Source organism: Megalobrama amblycephala, linkage group LG19 (genome assembly GCF_018812025.1).
Source record: "Megalobrama amblycephala isolate DHTTF-2021 linkage group LG19, ASM1881202v1, whole genome shotgun sequence".
NCBI lineage: Eukaryota > Metazoa > Chordata > Actinopteri > Cypriniformes > Xenocyprididae > Megalobrama > Megalobrama amblycephala.
Window position 1 is genome coordinate 6,552,770 of NC_063062.1, and position 24,788 is coordinate 6,577,557.

At 37.2% G+C, this 24,788-nt stretch overlaps 1 long non-coding RNA gene across 1 annotated transcript in view; it reads right to left on the reverse strand.

Annotated features, from left to right (window-relative positions):
- The window catches only part of LOC125254029, a 31,176-nt gene extending 6,518 nt beyond the window's left edge, over positions 1-24,658 (reverse strand). Inside the window, exon 1 of the long non-coding RNA XR_007181583.1 lies at positions 22,737-24,658. This is a non-coding gene — a long non-coding RNA (uncharacterized LOC125254029). The remainder of the gene's footprint in view (positions 1-22,736) is intronic.
- Positions 24,659-24,788: the final 130 nt, after the last annotated feature.

Genomic DNA, 24,788 nt, shown 5'->3' on the forward strand with positions numbered 1-24,788 from the left:
TGATAAAATTAACAGGATGCCTGCCATTTCCAACCACAGCAACATTTTTCCACTTTTCAGTGACAATGTTTGGAATCGAACACAAGCTTCTCACTTGCTTACTAAATACTAGGTATATTCAAAAAACTGGATACAATTTCTTAAAGGGTTAGTTCATCCATAGAAAGCAACATAATTACCACATTCAAGGTCCAGAAAGGTAGTAAAGACATCGTTAAAACAGTCCATGTGACTGCAGTGGTTCAACCTTAATGTTATGAAGTGTCGAGAACACTTTTAGTAAATAACATTAAGGTTGAACCACTGTCATCACATGGACTATTTTAACGATGTCTTTACTACTTTTCTGGGCCTTGAAATTGGTTATGACGTTGCTTTCTATGGAGGATCAGAAACCTCTCGGATTTCATCAAAAATATCTTAATTTGTGTTCCGAAGATGAACGAAGGTCTTATGGGTGTAGAACAACATGAGAGTGAGCAAGTAATGACAGAATTTGTGTGTGAACTAACCCTTTAAAGATGGCAAGTAAAACTGTAGTCCTTGTTTTATAAGCATGTCAAACAGCAGATACATTGTTGTCACTTGACTTTATCACTCTGCGCATTTAATTTATCAAGCGGCGTTCCTCATGTCGGAAATAAAAATGGCTATTTTTAGGGTTGGCAATTAAGCAGAGTGATTTAGTGTGATTAATTGTAAATGGCCTCTAAATCTACCACATGCTGTTTGATGAAATAGTCAAAAAATAAAAATGATATAAATCACTAAAACCACTTTTGTAATATCTATTACAAAACGATTTACACTTCTCTCACAATATAAGTTAAAATCTTTGAATTATCTTTATTTGGGGGCTTTTCTCAGCAAATAAATATACACACACACACACACACTATACACAGAGAAAATTTGCATACTCTGCACAATATACGTATTATATTCTGTAGTAGGAGGAGTATGGCAGTATGTTTTCCCAAACATATCCATATTCTTTCCCTCTCTCCTGCTCTCCATTTCCCACTTCTGACCATCTTTCTATCAGAGGAAAGGTCACACTCACTGCCCCCTTTCATCATTCTTATCACCATGCTGCCATTTACAAGGCAGACAAGCTCTCTTCTGGCACAAGCTCAAGAAGGTAGGTTAGAAGGGACAATGAAAGAAATCTGCCATTTATTTTCCCCCGTTTTTTGTTGTTGTTTCCACGGCTGCAGAGGCAAGACAAAATGCTCTTGGGAGGAGGAAGAGAGAAAGAGAGAGACTGTATGCACAAGTGAGAGGAAGCATTGTGTATTGTTTACTCTGTAATTCACAGCGCATGGCGTTGATTAGCAGAGCAGACTGCGACACTGAGCCTTGGTGAGGCACTGAAGGAATAATGCTGTTCCACAACTATCTCTCTCTCTCTCTCTCTCTCTCTCTCTCTCTCTCTCTCTCTCTCTCTCTCTCTCTCTCTCTCTCTCTCTCTCTCTCTCTCTCTCTCTCTCTCTCTCTCTCTCTCTCTCTCTCTCTCTCTCTCTCTCTCTCTCTCTCTCTCTCTCTCTCTTTTACTCTAGGGCACACTGTGGAGTGACTGATGGCTACAATGTGAAAAAAACTGCCTGGGTAAGGAGTGAAATTTAAACTGCTGCTGTCAGGAGCATTATTTGGCTTTTATTACGACGTGCTGCTCCGGTTGCCTAAGACAAGCCTGTCTCTACGTGAGGCAAACGAGGCAATGGCGCCTCACCTCCCTTTTATTAATTCATGTCTGCAATGAGCTCGTACATGGTAATTGCTGACAGAAAGCCCGCTTTGTGTACTGATAGTTGACACAGAGGTGAGAGATGAGACCATGGACAAACACAATGGATGGGCATCTAATAATATCACATATGTTGGTTCTTCTAAGCTGGGTGGTGAAGATATAAAAATAAATGCTATATTTTGAATCATTTGGTTTAAATATTCATACAACTTCAAACTATCCTAAAATCATTATAAAAAAGGAAAAACACATTAATTACAATGTGTCAAGGTCAATAAGTCTCTTAAAAAGTCATAGTTTGACCTTTTATTGGCAAGCCAATTTTGAATTAAAAAAAAAAAAACACAGTAAAACAGTAATTTTGTGAAATATTACAATTTAAAATTACATTTAAAATGTATTAAAATAGAAAAGTTATTTATTTATATTTTCAGCATCTAATTTACTCATGATCCTTCAGAAATCATTGTGATCTGCTGCTCAAGAATATTTATTATTATCGATGTTCAAAACAAGTTTTGCTGCTTAATATTTTCAGATACTGTGATACACTACCATTCAAAAGTTTAGGGTTTATATTTATATTGGGAGGGAGGGGGAAAATATATATATATTTATGCACGCACGCACGCAGTCATATTAAAAAAAGAATGAATAAAATTAGGGATGCACCAATATGAAAACTTTGGCTGATAACAATAACCGGTAATTCTTTATATTGGAAAGCCGATAACCGATATAAAAGCTATGTCCCAAGCATACAATTATAATGTTCTTATTATAATATTATGTAGCCTATATAACAGACTTGCACTGTATTTTCCTTTTTGAAGTGATCATAATTCAAGCAATTCAAAACCATAAGCGGTAGGGGTGTGACTAAAATGAGAAAATTTTAATTTCGCAAGATTAAAATGTGACGATTTCTCGTCGAAGTGGAAAGCTGTCTTGTGAGATATATTGCCAGGCAGAGTGTGTTTTGCTTTTTATAGAAATAAAAACCATTTAATTCAGCTGGATAACGGTCACCGCCGCTCCCTATTTACAGAGTACACGCGATTGCGCATTTTGAAAGTGGCTTCCTGATGCATGCAAATATCTCGCAATATGAAAGCTATCTCAGGCTGGGCTGTGTAGTTGTAACCATATCTTAGCTCTGTATCATGCTTGAAGAAAAAAACTGGTCTCTTGTTGTACTTTGAATATTGAGAGAGGACTTTGATTATGATTGCACATCACTTATTGTTTGCACTTAAGACTAAGATAAAACTGTTATTCATTTTTATGGTAACACTTTAAAACAAGGTTAACTTTAACATTAGTTAACTACTTTAGTCATAAACTAAGAAAGAACAATACTTCTTAAGCATTTATTAATCTTAATGTTAATTTCATTATTTCAACATTTAGTAATACATTCTTAAAATCAAAAGTTGTATTTGTTAACCGTTAATGCACTGTGAACTAGCATGAACTAACAATGAATGACTTCTTATTAACTAACATTAACAAAGATTAATAAATAATGTAGCAAATGTATTGCTCATTGTTAGTTCATGTTAGTTAATACACATTAACAAATGAGCCTTATTGTAAAGTGTTACCATTTTTATATTCTATTTTTATTTCTATGATCAATTTGTGGAAGTTAGGAGGTCAAAAGTTGTAGAAGCTCATAAATCATATACAGTAAGGCCTGAAGATACTAATATGAAATCATACAGGAGAGAAGCCAGTCAGTTGAGTTTGTGACAAAACCTTTTACAGTGCATCAGTATTGTTGTCTTTTACTGCAGATGATAATTCATAATCAGAAAGTAGAACTGAAATAACATTCACTACAAGATGATTAGTGAAAACATTTCAAATGCACCTGCAGACTATTTTTAGTCATGCATTTCTTCATTGAAGATTTCTAAAAAAATACTGTGTAAAAATCTTGTCTCGTCTCGTTCTCGTGAACTCAATCTCGTGTCTCATCTCGTCCCTAATAAGCGGACAACCTGGCGGACAGTGTGCATCTGAAGTGTCTCAGCTGAAGGAAATAATCCATTATATATCGGCTTTAATATATCGGCCAAATTCTTATTGGGCCGATAACGATGACATTAAAAATGAACATATAACGGCCGATACCAATATGGTGGCCAGTATATCGTGCATCCCTAAATAAAATCACTATACACAAACACACACACACACACACACACATATATATAAAAATTTTGCCAATGTATTTCTCAAACCAAAACAGGCACAAAGCTCAACAGCAGATTAGCAGTACTATAAAGCATTACCGAGGGATTTCTTTTCCTTTTTTTTTTTTAAAGCAATAAACTGATTGTGCTGGAGAATACACAGGCCTCCTGCTGCTCAGTGTAGATGAATGAGACTGAGAGAAATTTAATTCCCCGCTAATTAGCATTCTGCTCAGAGGAGCATGTGGTCTCTCTGTGGGTTACACCCAGGTCAGGTGACAGTGGGCGACTCGGCAGCAGTCGCCGGGTTGGCAGTAGCGAACGTTCTCAGGGGAAAGTAAGTGGCAGAGCCCCTCTTCTGCTCTCCAGTCTGTCCCCTAGAGCTACTGCAGTCTTTCACAAAACAAAGAGCAATGCTGGTAGTGGGGAGGTGCTGGGCTCATCTCCTCCTCCACAGGCAGATAAAAACAGGATTACAGGTAAATACCAAGAGAAGAGGCAGTCTGGAAACACACGGTCTAAAGCCCTACTCCAAAACGCAAGAACAACAGCCCCTCGGAAATAAATGCCACTCAGTGGCGAAGCGGAAACGTACGACCCCTGTGTAATTTGCTTTAGAAGTGAGAAATGATTGCTCGTGACTAGACAATAATTAATCTCGCCACTGAGAGGGGAAAAAAAAAAAAAAGGTTACGGAGCCGCTTCAATTACGAGACGATTCCGCCTTCGCTAACAGACAAGGTTGGATTCAAAGAACACTTGCGATGACAAAAAGGAGAGACAATTCCAGTGTCATCAGAAATAGGCAGCGATGTGGGAAATCAATGGCGAGATCAATCGCGCCTGCCTCCCTCTCTAGAAGAGCGGGGGAACAGAGCACTTTACATAAGCACTGATAACCATCAGGGAGGCCGGCTTCAGCTCGCTGATTTACTGCGACGGACCCCCGAGACACCTTCAGGAGGCAGAGCGGCTCTCTTTCGCAATCACTGTAACCTTCTCAAACACATCTTCAAAGACACACAGTCAGAGAGAGAAAGCAACATATACACTCTATTTAAGCAGTAAGGTTCGGGAGGTTGTGCTATGTGATGAATAAAGTCAACAAATGTGTTGTTATGCACAATGTACAGACTTTACTCGATTTGTACACTAGAGATGCACCGGTTGCTGTTCTATACACGCCACCTACTGTCAAAGAGTGAATTTGCGTTTTATCCAGTCCGTTCTGCTGTTTTTGTTTTGTGGCGGTGTGTTTCATGTAGCATAATTTCACAAATCTGAAGTCAGACCACTCCATTTTTGCTTTAAATCTTGAAATTATACAATTCAAATTAAAAACAATTGCTCATGCTACATGTGTGGGGCATCTTTGTTTGAATTGTGATTAAAAAGCAGTGATTGCCTCTAATTTAAAATGGCTACAGATATTTTTGTTTAAGGCCAGTTTGCATATTATAGAGCAAAAAAACAACAAAAAAATTTGCTTAAAGGGATAGTTCACCCCAAAATGAAAATTCTGTCATTAATTACTCACCCTCATGGCGTTCTAAACCTGAAAGACTTTCGTTCATCTTAGAAACACAAATTAAGATCTTTTTGATAAAATCTGAGAGATGTCTGTCCCTCCATAAACTGCCTTTCTAACTTGATCTTTGACACTTCAAAAAGTAGCGGTTTAGTCCAAATTTTCTGAAGAGACTTGATTGCTTGTTATGATGAACAGATTTAATTTAGGCTTTTACTCGGATATAAATATTGATCAATGAACAAACATATGCTCAACCAAACTCGAATGACATACGAGAACAAACCTCTTCCAGAAGCTCAAATGTGCTGAACCTCATTGGTTACGCAGCACATTTGAGTGAATGCCGAACAGTGGGTGGAGAACGGCACGGTTAGATTTTTTACAGAGAACTGTTACACCTCTAATGGCAATTATATATTACATGTACATTATAGGGCTGTCAAATGATTAATCGCGATTAATCGCATACAAAATAAAAGTGTGAGTTTGCCTAATATATGTGTGAGTACTGTGTGTAATTATTATGTATATATAAATACAAACACATTCATGTATATATTTGAGAAATACTTACAAGTATATGTATTTATTTATATTTTGATATAATTTTTATTATATATAAATAACAAATTTCTCTTAAATATATACATAAATTTGTGTGTATTTAAATATACATAATTATACACCGTACTCACACATATTAGGCAAACTCAAACTTTTATTTTGCATGCGATTAATCGCGATTAATCGTTTGACAGCCCTAATACATTATAAATATATGTAAATTATATATTATGTATTTTAACAGTGTTAAACCATATGATTACTTGCTTAAATCAACCGATTACTCGATTACCAAAATAATCGTTAGTGACAGCCTTAATATTTGGACAGAAATTGTATATGTATCCGATTTTTTACAATGTGGTCACGTCGGAAATCCTGTGGTTATTACGTCATATATTACATTGCATCTTTCATTTCTGTCCAGTAATTTCACACTTCATCAGGATTGCAACAATTCCCTCCATTTACTTATGCTAGGTGACAGTGTTTTCAAAGTATTACACATGCAAGAATTGCAGTAAAAGCCGATTCATGTCACATTCAGCTGCAGTGTGAACAGAGTGCTAGAACAGGGGTCTTAAGGAAATTATAAAAAATAAAAATGTGTTAAAATGAAATATAATATTAAGTTCACATTATCCTAAGCTACTACATATAAATGATCACTTGAATGGTTTTGTAATGTAAATCAAAGTATGTAAAAACCTTTAAGTGCAACCCTCAGTTTTTTACAATATGTAACATGTTTAGTCTCTCTATCAAAGAAAAAGTTGAAAACATTTAAACAAGAATATACAGTTCCCGACACTGAAAACAACAACAGAACATTATCCTATGGTGCTGTGCAGTTATTTAGAGAGTTGCTAGGTGAAAAGTATTTAGCTTCATAGAGGTTACAATATCACGCATGGATGGAATGCTGTACTGACTGACCAATCAGCATTGAGGTATCACTTATTTAAATATGCATAAAAACAGTGGTAATCAGATATGGGAAACAATTAGGAGGTCGATGGTAGAGAAGTTGCAGTAGCAGTCTGTGCTTAGGTGTCTTCATTAGAGAACGAGAAGCTGTAGCTGAAAACACGCCGGGTGTTTTCGGCCGATCGGTTAATTAGGATTTTTGCTGCTTCGTTTTGCGTGAGAAAGGCGGGAAGTGGAAGGTTGATTGCCTTTTATTATCAGTCTAGCAGCTTCAGCGCTCCCTCCTTCTTTATTGCAGATCGTACAGATGTGGAACGTCTCGGCAAAAACATCAATTCCAATAATTACAAGAAAGTGCAAGTGAGAGCACGAGCCATCGCTCATCTGCGCTCACCCGCAGCCGTTTGTACCGTGACGTTCCCCTTGATGACAACATGTGACAGGACTGTTTAAAAAGCGCAAGGGAACACGCACGTCGTTCTTCAAATTGGAGGATGAATGGAGGAGGAGAGCTGCTCTCCAAGTAAAGAGGAATACTGTAATAACTGCAATAAGCAAAAGGGAGGTGTGTAAACATGATAAGAGGGCCCTTAAGAGTTTGTTGTGAAAAATAAAGCTAAAAATGCACACTGTCAGCGTAATGTGTGAACGTAACACCTCTGAGCAAAGTGTGCATCTGTCTGAACAGAGAATTACTCGCTTAACAGTTCGATTTGGCAGAAGCTCAAATTACACGCCCTAGAAATCAAAGCAGACAAAATACTTGGTTTAATAGCTTTGCTTCACCTTGACGCATTTGCAAGGAAAAGAAACATCCGTGTAAAACCAAAAATGCAGAAAAATACAATGATGAAATCATAAACCAATCAAGGTGTTCACGCAATAGTAATCCACAGCTTAACAGAAGGAAAACTGATACGAAGAATGTGTCGGCCTGTCGATCCACACGGATATTTTACATTCCTTCAGGTCCCAAATGATCACTGATATACAGAAAATTAATTCCAGGTCTTTTCCTTCAGAACAATCCAACACCAATTCCCTATCATCATCCACAGACAAAGCTACAGTTCCATAATATGCCAATATATAAACAAATAAATTAAGAGAAAAAAAAACTTAACTTAAAAGATCAGGGATGATATTACATTGAGGTCAGTAAGATTTTTTGAATTTTTTTTAAATTAATATTTGTATTCAGCAAGGACAGATTAAATTGATCAAAAGTGACAGTAAAGACTGTTACAAAAAAATCTATTTCAAATAAATGTTTTTTTTAACTGTCTTTTCAGAAAGTATCACAGTTTCCATTTTCAACATTGACAATAACAAGAAATGTTTCTTGAGCAGCAAATCAGCATATTAGAATGATTTCTAGAGGATCATGTGACACTGAAGACTGGTGTAATGATGCTGTAAATTCTGCTTTGCATCACAGGAATAAATAACATTTTAAAATATAATAAAACAGAAATACACAAAGCTTTGCCATTTTACATTTTATATATTAAATATATTAAAATAAATATTTTTTTCCTACGCTTTTTTCACTGTTTACACCCTTTGTGTTTATAATTTAAAAAAAAACTGAAAAAAAATTAAATAATTTTAATAAATTAGCCATCTTTCCTCTAAATAGAGGAATAGAGGAATCCTCTAAAAATGTCACTGCAAGCTCCTGCACACCCTAAAGATTTATGGGTGCTGGCTGAATTAACCCCCCTTACTCGTTTCCACTTATTACTGAGGCTAATACTTCCATTTAAATAAAACCAATATTTCTGTTGACTTAGATTTTAAAGCGTTTCTCGTCTAATTTCTCCCGTTAATGTTTTTTTCATGAGGCAGCACCCCGTGACATGTTTGTGCCATGTGAAATCCCAGGAGTATCCAATAAAATGGTGGGTGTCGAATCAGCACGTCACCACTCTCAAATCAACCACAGTCGCCACTTATACTCTTCCATTATATCAAGAAATATTAGGGCGACTATCTCAAGCACTAAATTTTGAGTAGACACCATCAATTTTATGGCTTTTCAGTATAATAAAAACAGATAGAACTGCTAGCTCACTCTGAAAACACAGAACGACGACTGAAATCATTACAGGCGCTCAAAGTGGCGGGTGATTTAAAAAAAAAAAAAAAAAAAAAAAAAATCAATCCATCTGCAACGTGTATTTATTTGCCATTTCAAGAGAGCCTCATCTGCCCAGTCCAATCAAAGCCCCACAATGCAAATGATGCAAAGAGAGAAGAAAAGAACATACGGGCTGGCACAGAACGAGAGCGCGGGCGCTCCAGGGTAACACTTCAATGATAAAAGAGAGAAAATCTTGTTTTGATAAGTGAATTACTGGCCTTCACTATATTTTCCTGCATTCCCGAACCAGTGGGTTCATTAAATGCATTGATATTTCTGTCAACCTCATCTGAGCTGCCATGCTCAGGATGGAGAAATGCAGTCACCTTTGCAAGGGCTGAATATCGCAACAGCTCGAGGCAACAGATTTATTACAAATTGATCCATTAGATAGCGCTGCCGTGGTTTATTGTTTACGCCGTTCCTCTCTCCCCTGCTTGTCTTCGCCACAATAGCAGCATGTAATAAGGAAGAAAACTACAGGTGCGAACTCATCGTCATGCACCACTTTACAGCAAACCAGAGCGAAGAAGAGTATCTGAGAGAAGAGAAAAAAAGAGGTGCTGTCTAACAGACACCAATATTGCTCTAAGCGGTCGTGCCGTGAAGAGGAAGTGGTCGTGGTGCAAGGGCAAATGAAGGGCAGAGGAGAGGAGAGTCTTAGCGCCGCTCTCTGATGAGTCAGGACTGATTAGAGCGCACAAAGACAGCAGACCACCCCCTCCCTTCTCAAGCACATAATTCACACCTTCAGATCCTCACATATTCCCCATTAAAACATCAAACAGAACTTTGCGTTGTGCGGGTGCTGCAGTAAAAACCCAGCACCGGTGTGCCAATATAAACGACTATACGACCTGCTTTATGACCGAGTCATGAACAATGCCAGGCTTTTCTGTCAGCATCTGATGGTGGCCTCTATCCTGATTTGAAGATTAACTGAAGACCAGTAAGACTGAGAAAAGCATTAAAGTAAATAGAAGGAAAGAAAGATTCTGGCCTAAAATGTTACAATGATGATCTCCACTGGACTGATATGACCTGGACATGCAGCTGCACATATATATCGCTTTCATCCATTACTGCCTATGGGACCAGTCGATTGTGTATACAGCCTGGCTCAATAGCGTTAGGAGGTCGGCCACAAGCATAACTGATGAATATTGATTATCTTTACCTTGAGGTGTCTGGGTGGAAATATAAACAAAGGGTGAACCTACCATTACACGGCAACTCTCTCTAATGTGCTGCCCAAGGTACAGGGGAAAAAAATCTACAAGACAGTATTTTCAGGGCTTAACAATAATGTCTGTTGGCTTGGGATCGGAGTGAGAGCTGGTTGTAAATTCTGCTGAAGACAGTAACGTTCAAAGGTTTGGGGTTGGAAGGTTTTTTTTGAAAGAAGATTTTTGTGCTCACCACGACTGCATTTATTTTATCAAAAATACAGTAAAAACAGCAAAAGTAAAATAACTGTTTTCAGTTTTCATATTTTTTAATTTTTACTCCGGTCTTCAGTGGCCAGGATTCCATCCAAGGTTTTTCTGACAAAAACAGGTTTAGCGTTTTAAAATGGTTACCAATGGAAATGCCATTTATCGACAAAATTTCTCAAGTGTCGACATAAGCGTTTAACTTTTAACCCTTTAATGCAAATAAATTTGGTGTCTGATATTTACTAATATTTCCTAATTTAATATTATTTGTGAAAATAGTAAGCTGTAAACTAGCAAGTTTCAATTGTCTCATTACTCTCCACATTTTACAAATATTTAAGATGAGAAAGATACAATATAATTTGCAATATATGCGAAAATATTTATGGAAACAGCTCAAGGGCAAATTTTTTTTAATGATGCAACCAAACTTATGTGATAATGCATTTTTTTTATGATGATATCATTACGCACACCATTTTATCGGTAAAAGGATAGAAGCTGCAGACAGCAAATTTCGCAAACTTTTTACGCGCATATTCACTTTGTCGATAACAACACAGCACAAAAACTGGGACTTGGCTCGTGTCACATGATCCTTTAGAAATCAAAATAATATGCTGATTTAGTGCAAGAAACAAAATTATTAAAAGGTGCTAAAGAGGATGTTTTGTTTTATACATTTTTGCAATATTACTTGAAACTGTCTTTACTAACTGATAAAACACTATTTATTAGGTGCACTGAAAGGAATAATATTAATATACATCATCTGTGCACGAGGTAGGGCCTTAAAAACATCAGCCAATCGTTTACGCGATCATCGCGTAAACGATTGGCCCTCTGGCTTGTCAATCACTGCCGTGACGTTCCTTGTGAGAGACGTGCGCGGCTGCGCGCTCCAGTAACTTTCCACACTCCACAGGCGCCGCATGCAATGTTTTTGTCAGGAGACAGGAGTAACAACTGCAGATTATGAGTTACCTGCGGTGAGTCCGACATAATGAATCCACTAACACGATACAGAGAATGCCGGTGGTAAACACTCGTGTTCCAATACTTGTTCACGAATTTTGGGAGGCGTTACCTCGAAAGGAAGGGGGGTTGTTCTTACGCATGCTCTCATTTCAAAAACTCAGTAACAGTCTTTGGTTTCTCAGTCGACGAAAAGATCCTCTTTATCACCTTTAAGCAGCATTGATAATGATGTGATACTTTTAGTATTATTTGATGAATAAATGAAAAGTTCATTTTTTTTTTTTTTTGAAATAGATTTTTATAAATGTCTTACTGTCACTCTTGATTAATTTAATGCATCCTTGCTGAATAAAAAGTATTCATTTCTTTCCAAAAATTACTCTTACGCACCCCAAATCTTTTGAACAGTGTCAACAATTATTATTCTTATTAATATATACAGACAAGGCTTTGTCAAAACTGCTAGAATAACGGAGGCATCCGTTACAATAGGCTGAAAAATATAAACTAGTCACTATATTTATTCATTTCCAGCAAAAATGCGTTTATGAATTAATGAATATTTAAAAAGAATGAATGAACCAGCAGGTCAAAATCCTTCTGTTGAACCCTGATTTTGCTGTTGTAGCTTTCACATTAAATATTTTTTTTATTTCACATTTCAGAAATCAAAAACCAATCAACACAAACTAAATTATCATTAAAATGTATTTACATTGACAAAACAAGTAGTTTTATAAAGAATCAATGTATTTAACTAGGCGTTCTAGAGTTAAGATGATTCAGACGTTTTAGTCTTGCTAAACAAGCTGGTTCAATATTTAAAAGCATTGGTTAATGGGCCAGCAGGTTTATAAGGGATGTTACTGAAAGGCACATGTCAAACACAGTGCAAAAGCCTGGGCTCTCCTCCCCCGGCCTGTGCTAATGCATCTGAGAAAATTGTATGGCTTTGCTAATACATCCTCTCCTCTCCGCCTCTCTCATTCCTCACACTAATGCACTTACAAATGGACAAACCAGACTGGAAACAGACTCAGAGTGTCAAGGAAAACAGTGACTGTCTATGTGCATGGGGGTGTGTGTATATGAACTTCCCTTGACTGTACCCTGAAAACGGGCATTATCAAATGATAGTACAATATTCCATGAGGCTCTACATAAACAGCTCAAGGGAGCTGCAGGAGCACCGGTATGCAGAAACTGTGTTTGTGTGCAACGTTCACTCTATGTGGCGTCATTACAGCAGCCAATCTTTTACCTAATCAGCAGTGTGACTCTTCAGTCAGCAGGGACGGAACAATATGGCTCCGTTCTCCTACAAGATGCCATCTTATTTTCATGACAGCAGTCATGCAGCCAAGTGGTTCACTCTCAAAACAGTTTGTTAATAGCTCCCCGCACCCCTGACTGCTCTCGATATATTTCATGGAAGACTATATAGTAAGCCTTTGGTACTTTCATTTCCCAACATCTGCTTTGGCTTTGCTTTAAAATCATGAATGTCTCTCCCCCCTCCCCAATTCCACAGAATGACTCCCATAGTACAGTTCTGTCTGATCTGGGAGGACATCTTGGAGCAATCTGGCAAAGGGTCCCATAATTCTTCAGCATGTTACATTAAGCTGTTCACTGACAGGAAGTTCCATCAGCAGCCCTGATGGTGTCTGGTCACAGTTACATGGCGAAATAAAGCAACACACTCTGCATTACAAAGGCAAATGTCAAAGCTTGACTGCTTTTGACTCAACCTTTTTTATGCCATTATAAACCGCTGACTATAAGCGTTTCATAACTGTGTGAATTAAAGGAACTGACCCGTTATCCATCAATACATTTAATGGATAATGAACAGACAGCTGGTCGTTATCACAAAGTAAACGCTGGTGGGGTTATCAGGACCCCAATATGAAGCAGAGGAATCTTGTTTCACCCTGAAGAGGTTTATTTTGCGATAATGTCCGGTCAACTTTACACTATCCCAATTATTACATGGCTATTTACCAAATAAAATAAATGTGTGGATATAAAATACAATTAGATATATTTAAATATATAAAATATGTATATTTAATAATCCTGCTTGAATATTAAAATGTCCTAAAACCACATAAAACAAAGCAAACACTGCAATATCACATATATTATTATTATTATTTTAACCATAATCCTAGCATTAATATTAATAATGCTAATAATAATAATAATAATAATAATAATATAAAAAATAATTATTTTATTTTATTTATTGTTTTATAAATTAAATTAAATCTAATTAAATTAAAAAGAAATACTGCTGCCGTGTTTGTTTTTATCTAGGTATTGATATACAGTTTTTTTCTAGCAGATGTTTAGAGGTAGTACACAAGTGGGATGATTAAATATTTTTTTTGAGTTATTTTTGAGTTGCTTTCTCCTCTAGATTGATAACTTGTCTTTCATCCAGCTGGCTTTGCATTTCCTAGCAGTTATTTGTGTTTTCATTTTACAATTTAACTGGGATCTCTTAAGTGTTCCACATAGCCGTGTACATAAAGATAGATAACATCTGACTGTGCAATGATTACATTTGCAGAAATTATTAGGCTACAAAATGTATTTGCAGCTACACAGTTTGCAGCACAACTGCAGCATGTCTTACTGCTTGTTTTTCTATCGTCTTAGACTCAACAATGAAAATGATGTACAATACATTTGCATGACTCTCTAGAAAACTGTCAAGAAACAAGGAAATCAGCCCTGCTCAAGACACAGAGCCTCTCGGTGTCAGAGAGGAAGAAAGGAGGCCTGTCTCATTTCTGCCAGGCTGCCCTGAATGTCAGCCTAATATCTTAAAACAACAGATGCAGAAAGCACTGCTGCAGCCAATTACCCGCTTTTGGCATTTGAGCTACACACACACACACACACCCCAGAAAACATCTTTTAAGAAGAATGAAAGAGCTGGATTGTTATGCATGCTGTCAGTGTGTGTTGTCAGACTGTTAAATTTAATGAGTACACAGAATTTGAATGGCCCATCAAGAGCTCTTCGGAAGAAGCATGACAGCATTGTCCAGGGTATCAGATCTTTCAAGGAGGAATCATGGATTTCCAACAAACAAGGGTGATTTGCAGTCACACTGTCTTTGCAAATCAAAGCAGACCTTACAGCTGAACAACAGCAGCAGAAAGAATGACCTACTTGGCTATACAGATGGCAGCCAGCAGTTACACACTATAAAGAAGAGGTGCGATTTATGACCAGCAAGGTAAGAGGTAAATTAAACAGAGAGGACGCCTCCTTAGACCAATGATGAGATAATCTAGAAACTAACTTTCACCAAAGGAATGTTCTGGGTTCAGTTAAGGTCAGTAGAAAGCATTTATGGCATAATGTTGTTGATTGCCACAATAAATCATTTCAACTCATCCCTCATTTTCCTCAATAAAATAGAGACACAATGGAAGGGAATGTGACGCAGCAAAACATGATTATGTATTTCTGCTTAGCTAGCCACACTGGGCATCAACCACAAGGCAAAAGCTATTATTTTTTCATATACTGTCTACTTTCTTTGTATAACAGTTCATAAACTAATGAAGACCGAGAATCTGTTTAATCAGGCTCTGGCTGAGCTGTTCTTAGTGCCGTCAAAATAAAAGTCTGCCACGGCATCAAAATAAAAGTTACAACGACAAGTGCAGTTTAGGTCACTTCAGAGTTCCTACTGGCGGAGCGAACGCAAGCAGGAAAATGGCTCTAGTAGTGGAACATTAGTTCTCGGGGAACTAATGTAGTTATAGTTCCTATAACTAAGTTTCTAGAACAACAGGGTGCAAAAGCCCCTATTACTAATACTTGTATATGTTTACTTTTTTTATTATTTAAAAAAAGAAACCAAACCAATGTATAGTTGACATTTGAGACTTTGTGCTATATAAAAGCTGTAAAAAAAAAAAAAAATCAGGAAGAGAGTGTTTTCAGCATGTTTTTTTATTTTTACATAAAAATATGGCTTGCAGTTGCTTCAAACAATGGTATAAAGCTATTCAAAACATCATTCAAAGTAATTGTGATAATAATCGCAATTACAATTTCAAGGGAATAATTGACGAATTATAATTTTTGTCAATCGTGCAGCCCTAATAATAGCATACTGTTTCCGTCTTATGGCTATACTATTGAAAAAGGGAGTATTTTACAATTTCACAGGCCCATTCGCTTCTATTGATTTTCGATTCAATCCTTCAATCCAAAGATTTTTGCAGTAATAACACAAGTAATAACACACTGTTACGTAACAGTCGGGATCATTAATCAGACTAGGTAAGCAAGCAAGTAGAATAGCGAAAAATGGCAAGGAGAATACCATTGTTTATTACTGTATTCACGGAGACAAGAGCCATCGTTATTTTCATTATTAAACACATGCAGTCTGTATAATTCATAAACACAACTTCATTCTCTATAAATTTCTCCAACAGTGTAGCATTAGCCATTAGCCATGAAGCACTATCAAACTCATTCAGAATCAAATGTGAACATCCAAATAAATACCATACTCGCATAATCCGATGTATGCATGCAGGATGCATGACGAACACTTTGTAAAAATCCATTTTGAGAGTTATATTAGCAGTGTGAACTGCTGTCGAGAGCTCGGGAGGGGGCGGAGAGCGCGAGCAATTAAAGGGGCCGCAGCCTGAATCGGCGCATTTCTAATTATGCCCCAAAATTTAAAAAATTATTTTAAAAAAAATCTATGGGGTATTTTGAGCTGAAACTTCACAGACACATTCAGGGGACACCTTAGACTTATATTACATCTTGTAAAAAATCATTCGATGGCACCTTTAACTGGTACTGAACCCTGACTATTCCTTTAACTGATGATGCTCCTTTTGCCCCTTCTGAATAAACAACGAGGCTAAGACTATAGTTTTATGGCTTTGCTTAATTTAATCTTAGTAATAAGACACTGGGAGCAAAATCTACCTTATGGTTTGCCACCATTTTTCCCAGCATCAAATGTCACTGCATTATAATACATATCCAAGTCTGTGCCGAGCCACACGTCGGGTCAGTCAACTATCTGACACGAATCAAGGCTCGAATCAAAAGGAACAGTGTGTCAGTGTGATGGAGCATTATGTAAATGCTGCCTCTCCCTGCCTAAATATTGACAAATCAGCTCGGAGAAGCGAGGCAGCGAGAGCACAGCAGCATCCACATGGGATCTCCCCTCCAGTCGCCTGACTGACACTTCATAGGAAATGTCTTCCATTTACAACCCATTATTTACTGCTCTCCCCATGATTGCTTCACACTGGCCCTGGCAGCAGCTTCCCCAAATTGCCCTCTTGGGTGGATTCTGAGCACACTCTTGCTCAAAAGATGGATTCACGCCATGCCAAAAACGCTAACCAGATTACTTCTGTTGTCACCGATTCCCCGATTGCTGGCTCTATCCTAAAAAAAAAAAAAAAAAAAACAAGTACAAGAGTCTATGATTGCACAAGACAGCTTGACTGATGTGGATAATACAATGACGTGTCTCACTTTACCAGGGATGTTCAGCTTTAAACTATACTAAAAAATAACAATCACTTCTCCTTCACACCAAGAACGATAACTATAAAGATAACTATAATATAACTATATTAGAGTCCACACAAGTGGACGATAACGTTCTGTTTATTATGAGCGTGCATTGGAATTATGTGATTCCAATGATATTGTTCTTCTGTGTTATCATTACAGCTGTGTTGTGGACTGCACTGCTCTCATAGAAATTAGGTTTTGGGCTGAAATGGTTTTGGAGAGCTAAAATCAGTGACCGAAACGAATGTTTAATTAGTGCTTCTCCGATGCCACATTTTGACTGTGTTCAGTGTATATTTCATGCACACAACGTGAGCTTTGTTACTTTTAATATAAAACAAAACAGATTGTAGGCTATACTTAATGTTACATTTACCTCAAGAAAGTTATGTCCATAAACTCATTAGTTAGCTAGAAAAAATAACTCTAGAGAAGAGCATTTTGCTAAATATATGCACTGTATTACATATTCATTATATTTTTACTTAACCTGTTAATTATGTCTTCATTATTTAATGTACAGTACTGTGCAAAAGTCTTAGGCACGTCAGTATTTTCACCCCACAAAAAAGGTTTTAAGCCAGTAATTTATATCTTTTGCTGTAGTGTGTCAATAGGAAATATCCGTTTACATTTCCAAACATTCATTTTGCCATTAATTGTAATAATCCAGTGAGATTTTTGAATAGACAGTAAGACTGATAACAGCCGGTGCTCCACATGGAGATCAGAGCTCACCATCATCAAATCCATCTGTGATTACATGAAGAAACATTTGAAACTGAGACAAACCAAATCCAGAAGAACTGTGGCCGTGTCTCCAAGAGATTTTAAGAAACCTGCCTGCAAAGCTACCTGGAAAATGATGCCCAAGTGTGCCTGGACAAGAGCTGTTTTAAATGCAAAGGGTGGTCACACAAAATATTGTTTTGATTTAGTTCATATAAGTTAATTGATAAATAAAATCTATTTATAACAGTAATTTTTAAAAACATCCTCACTTTACAGCATTTTTACACAAGTGCCTAAAACTCTTCACAGTACTGTATCTTTGCAGGCAGGTTTCTTCAAGCATCTCAGAGACACGGCCACAGTTATCCTGGATTTAGTTTGTCTCAGTTTCATCTGTTTCTTCATGTAATCACAGACGGATTCGATGATGGTGAGATCAGATCACTGGGTGGAGCACCGGCTGTTGTCTTACTCCTTGTGTAGTCAAAAATCTCACTGGATTACTACAATTAATGGCAAAATTAATGTTTGGAAATGTGAACGGATATTTCCTATTGACACACTACAGAAAAAGATATAAATAACTGGCTTAAAACCTTTTTTGGGGGGTGAAAATACTGACGTGCCTAAGACTTTTGCACAGTACTGTACGTTTGAATAAATCTGTCGTGAAAACAAGTTATTACAGTTTATTGTCGTTTAAATTTTACCAACAAACTGGAACAGGAACAATTCTGTTATTATAAGTTGATTTATTGTTGATTATCAAACAAGTTTGATTAAATCATTGATTACTACATGTAATTATTTATTTTCGGTTTCAGTTTCGGCCCAGAATTTTCATTTCAGTGCATCCATAAAACTTTATAGGGTTAGTTATCGTATTTTGGTATGAACAGGCTTTTAACATTGTGATTGTCGAAGCTATTCATCCAAGACAACTCTCTCTGCTGTTAAATTCCAAGAGCTACTCAACATCATCATAAATCTTCTTCACTGTGAAAATGACAGGCGTTGTGTTCGGGGAAACAACATTCAAAAGTCGGGATGTGGCTGAAATTGAGTGCTGCTTTTGCAATGAGAAGGATGTGTTGGGCTTTAACCTGTTTTCAAAAGCTGAGCCAGCCCTATACGTACAGGCAAATACAATAGGCCGTCGCCTTTAGGGGTGAAAAATGAGCACAGCTGTGAGTCAGTGTGACACTGATTTTGTTCAACAGTTTACATAGCTGCTCTGTGATACCCTTGAGAGTACTCTCATGCCCTTTGGCCAGCAGAGAATGATTACTAATAGCTTTCTCCTACACTGTTAAGACTCCCACACACTCTTTTTGTAGCATGACGCTGAAATAACAAGATCATCAGAGAATAGCAAATTGAGAGTTATTCTATCTGCTTGCAAGTGTCTGACAACTATGTGCACGAATACAGCAGCAACAAACCAGAACCTGTCGTCATGTCAGTGTTACACATTCTTCATTAAAAGGCATAATTGTGGGTCTAAGTGTTTTGTTAAATGGGTGGCATCAGCTTTGAGGCCTGTGTACGACCAAACGCTCATGTGATAATCCCAGCTTGTTTGATTCTCTTTTACTTTCTTTCAGCCTGCTAGATAAGCGCATAACCCGAGGCAGATGGTGCTGAAAATCAGTGTTAAGGAGCAACCATAAAGCTAAGCCATTGTGCTTAAGATAAGTCTATTTGTGAGGAGAATGTCACTTAATGTCAGAATTCTGCAAAATAATTAAATTGCCAACTATGGCTCAATTGCATCTCTAGTGCAAGATCAAAGTATCACTACAAACAATAGATCAGATAACAAGCAGGGCTCAAAAATAAGGATTTTTCTTGCTGGCAGTCGATCAGATTTTCACTGGACCCATAAATTAATGATCACTTTTTATTTTTTCGCTATGTATTTTTATATCTGCTATAACTAATATATTAATTGTATATGTTATTATTATTATTATTATTATTATTATTAAGTAATATATTTTATATTAAGTAAATACTGAAGATTAATCAAAAAGTAATCAAAACCGACATTCAGAACCTCTAACCGACATACTTTTTCCATGTTGTTTATTTTGGTTTTTAATACCTTCCCCTTAAAAACATATTACCACGTGTGTAGTCACGTGACTCCGCCCTGTCCAGTCAGCGGCATAGAAGCAACACGGAGGCGAACTCAAATGCCGAGTCAACACACGCGCAAGATCACTTTTACTTGCGTCTTCACTAAACTTTGTCAATTGTATGTGTTTTAAGTTTGCCAGTTTGGACATTTAAGCGATTTTAGACCATGTATGTGTATTATTATTATATTGAGCTACTGTTCTGATGCATTGTGGCACACAAGCACTCACACAGACATTAGTTTGCACATCTAATGACGTGAAGATCGTGCGCACAGAGAGGAGCGCAGAAACTCGTTGTCAACGCTGTCCTGTGATTTATCACTAAAGTAACATAGAAAAAGTTATAGCACATATTTTCCTACTTTTGAAGTAACTACTTACAACCCACAGCTTCACAATTGAGAGACGGTATAACTAATTCACATGCAGTCGCTCTCTCAATAACGCATTCAAACAAATGTACTGTGCTAATTTATCTGTATATGATTTACGATGAGCAGAAATCTGTAAGAAATGTTATGAATGCATAGATAAAATAACTGCTGAAAGTGAGCTGTAATGTCAGATCACTCTTTCATTAGGAAAAAATATCCCACCTTAGTATCCCACAATCGTTCATTAATCGCAATTGAGGTCAAATGTTCAATTAATCGAGATTTTATTAACCCTAATATTAAGTTACTTTTTTTCTACACATTTTTGCTCATATTCCGCTACAATGTGAATCCATTAATTCATAAAAACCCTTTTGCAGGAAAACAACAAAATAAAATGTCTTTGAGACTATCACAACAAGTCATTTCTGCAATTTTGACAAATCAGCAGAACTTGCAACAACAACACAGAACCACAGAAAACCAAACATCTGAGTTTGCAACGCATAAAAATGGATGTACAAGCTCAGTGGATATAAATTCATATCATTTGCAACACAGCACTGGCCCAAAAGGGCAAGTGACTGTTCTGTAAACTGGCCCGAAACCCTCTCACACTGGCCTCAGTCCAGCCATCCTTATTAAGCCCTGACAAGCAGAAAAATGCCATGTATACTAACAAGTGAAGAAGCATAAAATAACAGTTTTACACATTAAATAGTTTTAGCAAAACAGAACAGATTGGCTGAGTACTGTATGAGGGATTATCTAACACATTGGAGAAAAATGACCACAAAAAATACACTTCTGCCTCCTCCAATGACAAGCTGTTGAGAGTGCCATTTGGTCTTAGTGCAACACAGTGGCAGGTGGCCGTACAATTCAGCCTGTGTTTACTGCATGCTGAATGGACAGAAAAACAATGCGGCGATTATGATCTTATTCAGTATATTTCCAATCACCAAGTGTGACTAGCCAGCTCAAGTTCTACATCCTAGAATCAGTCAAATCTTCATGGCTGTGCAACACTTTACCTAAATCTAATTAGATGGTGGAAACTGTCCTAATGAAAACCAGTTGCATCTATAAATAAAAAACATGTCATTTTTCAATGGCAAGCAGCTCACAACCTGGGCCTCACATTTGATTAATTAGCTGGTTTATTGATTCCCCATGTGTAAACTGGATAATTTAATGTTTAAACGCCATCCAGCATAATCAGGCTACACAACTTTCAAAGTGGTATACACCTAGATCAACATTATTTCAGTTTTTACTATACTACTGAAGTGCGAGTGCTTGTTTTCATACATTTATTGAAATGCATATGGGGTATATAGTGCAATTATTTTGTTAATAATATCAACTTCTCCCATTTGTTCTGTATTAATTTAATTGCATGTGGTAGACTTTGATTGCTGTACAGTTTTAATTAAGTGTTTATCGGTAGATCTATCAAATCATCATTCTGCACAGTGTTTTTGCAAACATGCAAAATCACACTCAAAATAGAAATGTAAACAGGTGGTTTACACTGATTGAATCTTCAAGGTCAATCTTTTTCATTTGTGTTTTTATCTATTCATCTCTTTTCAAACAACCAAAGAACAAATTATCATTGTGAAAGCTGCTTATATAGCCAGTTCTAGCCATAAAAACTACAGATACAAGCGCCCGGCTGAACCTTGATGACAACCTCCATAAAAACAGTGGACTGATCTTCCAAAGCACATATTTGACAAGCCAGACACAGAGCAAACATGATGTAAATACTGTCACCTGACCTCTCAGGACACATTTGACAATAAAACTATGTGGTCAGGTAACCAGGTTTGAGTTACACAATACAAGACTGATTCGTCTGGGTGACCTCGCAATCTTGCAATGACACTATCTCAGCAGATCAAAATGAGGGTAAGTGCAATTAAAAACTGCACAGTGAACGAGATGCATGCGTGCCAGTGCGCGCGCACAAGTTGCCAACAAAGCGCTCGTGACTCGGGTGCAAGACATAATAAAACAAGAGCCAAACTATCAAGTTCAATGCTGTCCAAACTCTCCAATAACCCATCTGTCCGGGTCCACTGTCCTTCCGATGACTTAATGTCACGGTGTTATGATTATATCAGCACATGAATAGAAAGATAGATGTATCTTTGTCAAGCACTATAATCGTTGGAACGCACACACACTGATGATGAGGATGATGATGATTATGCTAGCCTGCTAGCTAATGTCTCCTGTATTAATAAAGCATAACACCCCCTCAACGGCAGCTTACAGCGGCTGTGATTAACACACGTAGCTAATTGCAAGAGCCATAAGCTAATCAGCTCATCTTCCGTATACTCGAGAAGACGGTCAAAGGCGGAACTTACCTGAAATCCTTCTCTACAACATCAGAGATTTGGCGTTTTGAGATGTTGTTGTAACTGAGCAGCGGCGGTTAGCGGATGAGAGTCAAGTGCCGCTTCAAGTGTTTTGGAGTCGTTTTACACCCCTAGCACACCGATATTAATGATATGGCTGTCACTTATCAATATTTATGGTAGTGAGGAGTGTTGGTAACGGGTCAGTGTTGGGACACAGTGTTGTCTTTCTCTCTTTCTCTCTCTCTTTTCTGTAAGAAAGAACCCCCCCTCGCTTGAAAGCCGCTCTTCCTGCGAGAAGAATAATGTGCGCGTGAAAACGCTCTGCCCACTTTCCAGTGTCGTGCGCTGCAAATTGGTTGAACGCGAGCAGAGCGTGAGACGCTGGCCAATGAGGTTGGACATTTTGTGATTTAAAAACGCGCGTGTGTATGTGTGTGCGAGTAGTAATGTGTGTATGACTGACTAAACATTGCTATGATGGTGGGCAGGTTGATTCACACCAGCAAATCGTTTTATTGAATCCGTTTAAAAAGATTCATTCTGTAATTTCTGTAGGTTCACAGTGCTTTGTGTTCAATTGCGCTTTTTAATTTTTTTTCTATTTAATCTCCCCCTTCTTTTTAATCATTATATTTAATCATGCACTAGACATACGCCTTTGAACATCGCATATTGCTGTTTTTCTGCGTGTTTTAATCGTTAATTTATGAGCGAGTCAGCGTCAGATTTGCGTTTATACAAATTTCATGGTCTAACGCCATTTTTTATTAGTCGTTTTTACACAATATGCCTACTACTTTAACCCCCTTTCTCTCCTTGTTGTGAACAATATTCGTATAATGATTCGTAACAAGTTGCTGCTTATCGCTTTCAGTCAATCAGGAACAGTTGATCTGGTCTGAAAAAACAGCTCCTTCTGTTTGGTTTTCGTTCACAACGATTTTCGTTCAGGCAGGCTCAGTCAGATTAAGAAAAAAAACGTTTACTGAAGTGGTCACTATTCGTTCAGTCTTCTGTTTCTAATTTTTAAAGGCACAAGTCACGCGTTTTAAAAGACAATCTTCAGCGAACGAGTAATATGAGTCAGTACAAGGAAGCGGTTCAATTGATTCAATGACTCGCTCAGGTGAGTCGCCACCTACTGGCGTAACGACGTGACCTATAGATCTAAAGATTCGAATCGTTGGGTGGATCAAAATCCTCACTATTGTCGTGTGTATCACTATTTTACTATTTTTCTCGTTGCATTCTGGTTCAATCTGCCTGCCTAATAGAGAATGAGATAAGATCTGGATCCAGTTCATTTGCCTTGAACGATACGTAATGTTTAAAATGCAAAAGAGCAACAGATTTTCACCTAACGTCTATTAAAATGCAAAACAGGATTGTGCCTGTTATTCCAGAGCTTCATTAATAGATTACCAATGTTGTTAAATACACAGTGGCTGTAAACTACATAAAATACACATGGCAACTGAAAAAAATGTTGAATGTAAAATGATATGATGTTGTTTTTGTGTGATTACATCCATGACAGAACAGCAGAAGGTTAAGTAGAGCATTCAGGGCTCAGCGGTCATGTTCAATGACCCACTGCTGAATGAATCCTCTGGGACTGACTGAAGCATCATTTCAGAGAGGGAGAAACATGAAGTGTGGAAGACTACACTATAAACCAATCATTTCCACAGCAGGGAGCCGCACACTGTATATGCTTATAAAGCACACTGGAGAAAACCATTCTGAAAGAGCAATGCAAAAATAATGTGGTCCCTCCTCGGCCAGGTGTTTAGCTTGGGAATCCTGGAAATATAAGGTCATGATGCTCATAAACAGACAAATGAACAGATCTCTGTTTTTAAAAAAATGACTTAAAATTCATTTTAAGTCATTCATTCAAATTCAAAGCATCTGAAAATGTGCATTTAACTCACGAAGAAGAATCTGAGCATAGCCAACTAATTATTTTTTTATTTTTTTAACAATTGGACTACTCCAGATGCACACCAGTATATATATATATATATATATATATATATATATATATATATATATATA